The sequence below is a fragment of the Equus przewalskii genome, chromosome 19 (assembly GCF_037783145.1).
Source record: "Equus przewalskii isolate Varuska chromosome 19, EquPr2, whole genome shotgun sequence".
Classification (NCBI taxonomy): domain Eukaryota; kingdom Metazoa; phylum Chordata; class Mammalia; order Perissodactyla; family Equidae; genus Equus; species Equus przewalskii.
The window spans coordinates 1428272-1436099 of record NC_091849.1 but is presented as its reverse complement, the minus strand read 5'-3'; the positions used below and the strand labels follow the sequence as shown (position 1 = coordinate 1436099).

General features: G+C 40.0%; 1 long non-coding RNA gene across 2 annotated transcripts; it reads right to left on the bottom strand.

The window, feature by feature from the left end:
* Positions 1-226: 226 nt before the first annotated feature.
* Positions 227-6937, bottom strand: LOC139077197 (uncharacterized). 2 transcript variants are annotated; one of them, XR_011529514.1, is made up of 3 exons: positions 6799-6937; positions 3311-3456; positions 227-2047 (listed from the first exon to the last, which is right to left on the bottom strand). It is a non-coding gene; the product is annotated as an uncharacterized lncRNA (long non-coding RNA). The 2 variants fall into 2 exon arrangements; XR_011529515.1 differs by lacking the exon at positions 6799-6937 and adding an exon at positions 3915-4267 and having other exon boundaries at positions 858-2047.
* Positions 6938-7828: the final 891 nt, after the last annotated feature.

Sequence of the window (7828 nt, the reverse complement as noted above, 5' to 3'; positions counted from 1 at the left end):
CAATACTTAAGGAGCATCTGCTTTGTGCCAGCACCACAATGCTGGGAAACAGAAAATATTCTCTCCATCAGGCACGTTAGAAAACTGAAGCTTAGAGAGGTCCATCCGCCCCAGGCACACAGGGCAGACCAGGATTTAAGCACGAGTCCCTTGGATTCCAAAGCCCATTTTCCATCCGTTTATGTTTGTCCACATTGCCTCCAATGATGAGAGCGACAATAGACACTTATTTATACAGTGCCTATTTATTTTGTTTATATAAACCATTCTGGCCATTTTTATGCTAATAAATTTATTACCTCTCAAAAATCTATTTTAGACTAGGCACTCACGGAATCCTAACTGTCGGGGTTTTTTTCATGTTACCATGACCCTGGTAATTCCCACCAGCTGCATACTGGCCAGCAGAGAGATGTTTTCAGAAGAGCACGTCTTTCCAATGGATAGTTTGCCCTGGTTTCTAAGGACCACAGCTCAATGATTCAGAAATGTACAGAGACTCTAGTAGGAGCTGAGGCAGGATGAGAAATTCAGATTGTTATCATTTTAAGATTGATATCAAATTAAGATTGATATCATCTTAAGACACTGAGCTGAAACAAAGCCACGTTTTGTAAATCAATTTCAAAGGACAATTAGACATTGCTTTTTTCCAATTTTTAAAAATTTAGTCACAAATGGATTTGTAAAGGCACACACGGTTACACATAAAATAAGAAGAAATGTGACAGCTGTGAATTATGATCTTTAAGAAAAGAAGACATTTGACTTGCTTTTCAGCAAAGGTCATTATAAATGTTGGGCAAATCTTGACAATGATTCTGATTTTTTTTCTACATTTTAAAAACAAGCATGTAGGTTCTTCACTTCACAAAGTGTGTATATTTTCTACATACAAGCAAGAATAGGGAAGGCCAACAATATTTATTTATTCATTCTTCATTAAGTATTTGTTGCATGTTCATTGTGTCAAGAACTGTGCTAGGTCTCAGCGTAACGGCTCAGTAGAACACTACCCCTGCCTTTCAGTAGCTCAGTGTTTAGGGGAGAGGACACAGAAATGAAAGCAGAGGAATCAAACTAATACAAGATTAGTACCAAAATATCGGCAAAATGCTATGAGGTCAGATTTCAGAAACTCCTCTCCCATTTAAACAAAAAACCCCCACAAAACTCTTGTCCTAATCTACTAAGTATTAATTCTTTGAGCTAAAGACTTGATCTGGAAGAGGTAACACACTTTCTGGAACACTCTGGGCCTTCCTACTGTAGTGTTTCTGATCACAATGAACCTCTAGGGCAAATGGCCGTATCCTGCTCTCTCTGGATATTGAATTCCTATTCATTCTTCGAAGTCCAGCAGAAAAGCTGCCTCCTCCAAGAAGACATTTTTGATCCCCTAAACTTAATACGCTCTGTGCCTGCTACCACTGTCTTACAAACAAACCACTCTCTACCCGATGCTATGGTGATTTTTTTCTGGTTTTTGCCTTCAGGAACACATGGCTCAGGTTGAGGCATCTGAAGTCACCGAAGAGAGAGAGGTCCTCTTCCTCCCTTCCTCTGGAGAATCTCTTCCTCTCATGGAGCTAAGCTGATGCTGCTGAAATTCAGTCAAAAAAATGCACTTCAAAGTGTACATGGGCCAGCCACCACTGGGCAGCAGGATCCACGGCTTTCTGGGTGTGTCCTTCTCTGCCAGGCCTGGCTCCATACGGACAAGACTGTCTGTGGAACCTGGAGTAGAGCATCTGGGCATCGGCTCCCCATGAATCCACTTGGTGATCTTAGTAAAAAAATTAGAATCATGATTATATAATGCCCTGGATCAAGGTTAAATTGTACAAAATGGAATGAGTGACCACTGGCCAAGCCATCTCTGCTTTGGCAGCAGTGTAATGTATCAGTGGCTGAGGCTGTGTTCTGAGACAATAACAAACAGCTCTGAAATCCCAGGGCACACCGCAGCAGAGGCTTCTCTCTCACTCCCGTTACGTCCATCTTGGCTGTGGTTCTGCTCCATCCATGCTTCCTCCCAGGACCTAGGCTGAAGAAACAACTTTTATTTGGAAAAATGCAGACATCCTAAAAGAGAAGAAAGAAGGTAGACAGACCGTGTGATAGCTTTTCAAGCTTCCTCTTGGACATGGCACAGGTCACTTCTGCTCCTGTTCCATTGTTAAAACAAGCCCATGGTCAAGACTGATGTCAATGGGATAACGGTGTATATTTCCCACAGAAGGAGAAGCCTGTAGGAGGGGCGGTGAATATTTTAAACAATAATTTCATCTACCACAACATATGAGAAAGATTTGGATATTGAAGCAATCCAGAAAGAGCACTAGACCAGTAGGTTCTTATTGAGTTTTAGAACATGAAATATGATCATGTCAGTTGTCTGGTTCCAGGCCTTAACTTTTTCACTATAAAATCAGAGGTTTGCTCGACATGGTTATCAAGTCCCTTCCAATTCTGCCACTGAGCCCAAAGCCTTGCATTATGATTATTTGTTCTGCTATCTTATCCAAAGGACAAGTGCCAGTATCATTTCTATATTTCTCAGAGACCTCACCAAGCGTAGTGCTTAAAACATTGGTTGAATAAATAAGTTAAACCCCATGAATAACTACACTTTAGCGCAAATTCATTAAATAACATCCTGGAAGCAGGTTCAATAGATGGAAGGTGGAAAGCAGTGAGAACCTGAGGCATAGAGTGAAGGGACAGAAGGAAAGAGAAGACACGGAGAGCACAGCAGGCGGGCCGAGGAGAAGCACGCGCTGGGGAGCCATGGGCCTCTAGCTCCTGGGCTGCTCCTCTGAGGGCAGCTGGGCGACTGCAAGCCTATGTTAGGACCAGATACAGGTCTGGATTTCCCAATGGCTGAAAATTGCTAAACTTACTAAATCCAAAGGCATATATATTTTGAAACTATTGCAAATGGCAAGAGGTTCTGTTGGCTTTTTTCCTGTTCCTTATTTTGTATAGGAAAACTAGGCAAAGAGCACACTCCCAAACGGTTAGAATTCAATGATAGGAAATGCACTAGTATTGTATAAAAGTGAAATTCCTGATTTTACTGTGAAAAGGAAATGACAATCTTTCGAACCTAACAAAATCGTAGATTGCCAAGAAAATGCTCTCAACCAGAAGGAATCAGCCAAGAAGAAAAATACATTCAGTGCTTTTGTTCCCATTTACTGTGTTTTTGTGAGGTGATGAATAATCATTTTTTAAAAACCATCCTATATACACCACAACTACACAGCATTGCTATTAAATAATTCCAAAGTGTAATGTGGTTTCCTACTTCCTCTTCAGCTGGAGGATGCGTCTCTGTCTTCTGCTCCCCCGCTCTCGTCCTGCGCTCCACGTGCAGCCCGGCGGGGTCCCCTGCCAGCGCTCCTCCTCGGTTTAACAACTGGAGTCCATGGGAGCTCCCCAGTGATTTCACTCCTTGGTTGTAAGAATAAATCGAACGTTCAGATTTACTTTTTATCAATGCAGTGTGAAGGTTGTCAAAGAATGTAATGTAATTTGAAATTTAAAACAATTAGAACCATGACACAGATAAAATCCATCCAAAATCACAGGGGCTGTTTTCTAAGCACAACCAACATCATGCCGCTGAAAAATGGATTTTTTTCCTTAACTAGCTTCAACAGGATGAGCAGTAAAACTCCGAATGCTGCAGTGAGGGTCTGAGAAGTGGAAGAGAAAGCGGGCGAAGGAAGGACAAGGCAGAGGTCAGGGTATATATAACCCCTGAAGAAGCCACTGTCCCCTCTTCCCTTTCTTGCTTTCAGGTATTACCTCCAGACTAGAGAGGGGACCGTTTCAGAAAAGTATATTCAAGGAGAGGCGCTTCTAAACCATCACTTTGTACCTCCTCCCTCGGAACTCTGTGTTCTTACCTCTCTTGCTGACTTGGGAGAGGAGGACTGGCTTTCCCTTTGGGGAGGGAGGACGCCAAGCCCCTTCTTCGCCTCCACACCAGTGGCTTCCCCGCTGGCTGATACCACTAACAAGCAGTGCCACCAAGTGGGAACAATCGATCCTTAGGCCTGACGCTTTAAATCAAAAGCAATTTATCATTTTCCCCAACTGTCCAGAATATTGCTGGCTCCAGTGGCTAAAACTGTGTCCGTGGGGGACAACGAGAATGTTTAGTGAGCTTATGATGTAGAATATGTAACGCCACTAGTGCTTTCCAGCGTTACTTCGCCATTAAACATGCAGCTCTTGAAGCCGAGCAGCGCGCGTGGCGAGGATGCAAGACTCCCCCGTCTGCTTCAGGAAGTCGGCGCCAGCCTGTGAGCGCGCATTTTCCTTGGAGATGGGCCATCTTCACACGGTGCCGGCGTCCCCTTCCAGCCTTCCTGTCACTGCTTCGGGTCCCGACCCGGCCTGGGGCGCCGCGCACGGATCTCTTGCCATTTCCTGCGTTCTGCGCGAGCACTAATTGAAAATTTGGGTGGCCTTGCTTATTTATTTTCCTGGAATGTAGTGGGTTATATTTTCATGGCATTTTCTCAGCAATGCCGTGTTTCAATTTCAAACTACGACAATGAGAAGAAAAGCCAGTCCCATCAGCTCGCAGACACACAACAAAAGACCGTCCCCTCGTTTGAATTGCAGTATGGCCTTTACAAATTGTAACTAAATGGAAGAGATCAGAAATGCCTGTTTTTTCATGAAACTAAAAAGACAAGTTTACTTTCTCCTTAAAAAGGAGAAAACACGGTGATGTGCTCAGTTACTATGAGAAATAAAATATAAATAGGAGGGAACATTATTTGGTAAAATTCAACGACTGCCCATGTCTAAATCTTCATAAAATGACTGGCTCGAATTTTCTGTCAGATTAATATATTAAAAAAATAGCTTGCTTCTCTATGCTGTAGCACTGCAATTTCCTACCAGTTGCAGCCTGCTTGTGGTGCATGAGCATTTTTCTCTAGGAATATGAGGCTAACGGCGAAATTTTTAATTTTATCAAGATGTTACACCATGTTGTTCTAATAATCCACCACTGCTGTAAATTCTGCCTAACATTCAAAGAGGACTCTATTTCAATGAATTTGTGTAAAAACACAGTTTTGGCAAAAATTAAATTTATTTACATGGCTTATGGAATTTATACCTTAAAACTGACTTTTGATTTCATCCCGGATGTGTGTATCTTTCATTTCTGAACTAAGAGCACAGACAGCGAATTTTTAACATCTAATGCATTCTTCATAAAATATATTAAAAGAAAGATTTAGAACAGTTGAAAATATATGCAAATGTTAAATAGAGTTAGTCACCAAAGACAATTAGTTAAATTCAACTCCCTGAGTGCCAGTTGAGGGGCAAATACATTTCCAGTTTTGTATCTTTAAAATAGGAGTGCGCCTGGGTCATTTCCTCTATCGTGAGAGCTACCTTCCTTTGGTTTATCTGCATTTCTGCCACTGGTGTAATCGATGGGCACACTAATTGCACATCAATTCACCTCAAAATGGGAAAATGATAAGACCTTTCTGTGGAGCCAAGGTTGCCATGGCTGTGAGCTAAAAGCAAAATCTTGAAAAATATTCGTCCTATTCAGGTTTAGGCAACTGATTTGGGAAATAGAAAAATTTCGTCTGTTCATTTTAATCAAATAATTAATGGTATTAAATTGATATTCTGAGTTACTTTTTATAAACTGGAGATAGCAGTAAATTATCAAAAAATAACAATAACACAAATCATATCTTCACATAAAAAATAAGTATATAAAGGTGTCTGACTTCTCAGGTGAACAAACTGATTAATGCCTTACTGTAATTCATAAATAGGATTTCTTTTCCATACACATTTTGTCTTAAAATTGAAAGTGTTAAAGAGGGAAAAAAATCTGCTTGGACTATGCAAATATTCCCTAGCTGAAGTACTTATTTTGAATATCAGGATGTGAGTTGAATAACATAATTATGGTTTTTTACATAACTGATTATGTATTTGAAACTTATTATGTAAGAGGTGCTGTGAATATAGTAATGGTAACATGTCATGTTTATAGAGCTCTTCATAAACTGTAAAAGTATTTTTCAACATGTATAATTGAGGTTCATAATAATTCTCTGAGGCTCACTTGTTTAAAAAGCACATTAAACTCAATAAGAAGAGATACTAAAGGAAAATAAGTCTGTTTATTAAAAATAGAGACATACGAATGGAATCAAGTTTGAAAAATAGAAAAGATATTGCAGTTTCAATGAACAAGATGACGTTGGATGGCTGTGCTGAGTATGTGAACCAGCGCGGGACAGGATTATTGTAGCTCTTCTGAACAATTCAGAAAACAAGCTGGCAGACATTCGTTAACTTGGTAAGTTCCACTATATTTTATTTAGTGGTTGTTTTCATTTGACTTTTTTAAATGAAATATTAAAAGGAAATCACACTATTTGCATCCATATGATTTCTTTCCTAGTAGCGAGCCTCTTATTGTGTCTGCCTTGTTACGTTAAATTATACCTTAAGAAAATAAATGCCATCTGGGACATAGTCCATTTGGAGGCTTGCCTTTCATAGTTAAGTCTGAACAGATACGGGGAAAGACATGTTTTACTATTTGTACAAAGCCTCAAAAAATAAAAATTACACATTTGTAATATTTCCCATTATCATTTCCACTTTGCTGGAGTTAACAATGAATTTTACCATGGCTGATAATTTCTCCCCTAGATGTCAGATAGCAAAATTAAAATACTTTTTAAAAGAATGTGCTTCACAGAATAAACAAGAACAGAACTTCTTCTGACTTACCCTTTCCTGTGCAGAGCAGAGAGCTGCCATTTCCTTCCAGCAGAGACGTGTAACTCCAGAGCACAGTTTACAACTCGTGCATAGACATAATTCACAGCTGAAGCTAAGCATTACCCAAAAGAAATTAATTCCTAAAATTTCAAAACTATTCCTAATGAAAATGCAAAGCCTGGGCTGGGAGATTTATATAACAGAGAACCGGCCATTATCTGCAGAGTAAGCTGAAGAGGGACAAGGTTGCCAAATGGGTATGCAAAAAAACAAAAAAAACTGAAAGCGTAAGTATAAACTATCTTCTCATCTTTGCTTTCTTTAGAAACTTAATGACTTCGACAGAAAATTCGGGTATATGTACCATGTTGGATAATAGAATGATTGGATCTGTGTATCGGTTTTCTACAGCTGACATTCGACTGTAAACAACTGACAGCTCACCTGATTTGGATTAGTTTATCCAAAGCACAAGGCAAAATAAACGAAGTTCCTGATTTCTTTTTCTTGAGAAAATAAGCTGGTTCTTCTGAACATTTTCTTGTCATAAAGGCAAAAAGATGTGATATAACTAAGAGAACAGGTATCTATCAGACATCCAAGCCTAAGGATATGCCAGTGTAGACTGTCTACTCACTTCAAGACTGGGAGAGAAGAAACCTTGTGGTTAGGAAGCCCGAACTCTCCCAAACACATCTCTCCAGTTATACAGGCCATGAATGATCTGAGGGGCTGTCGAAAGCAAAGTACCAGTTTACAATCTTCCTATGATGAGTAGGTCAGCCACAAAAAAGAAACGTGTTAATCAGAGAGTTTTTTAAAAATTAGGATGGTGCTGTCAGCATTCTTTTTACATAGAATTCTGCTGAAGACATCAATTTGCAGAAAAGATGAAAGAGCTGTGGGGAGAACAAATATTTAAACTGTGATTGATGAGAAAGGATGATGCAAGGTGGATTAAAGTTGGGCCAAGACAAAATAGAATCTAAACATTCAAAAGGCCTCAAGCCCCCACAGCCACTCCCCCCAGTTCCTTACA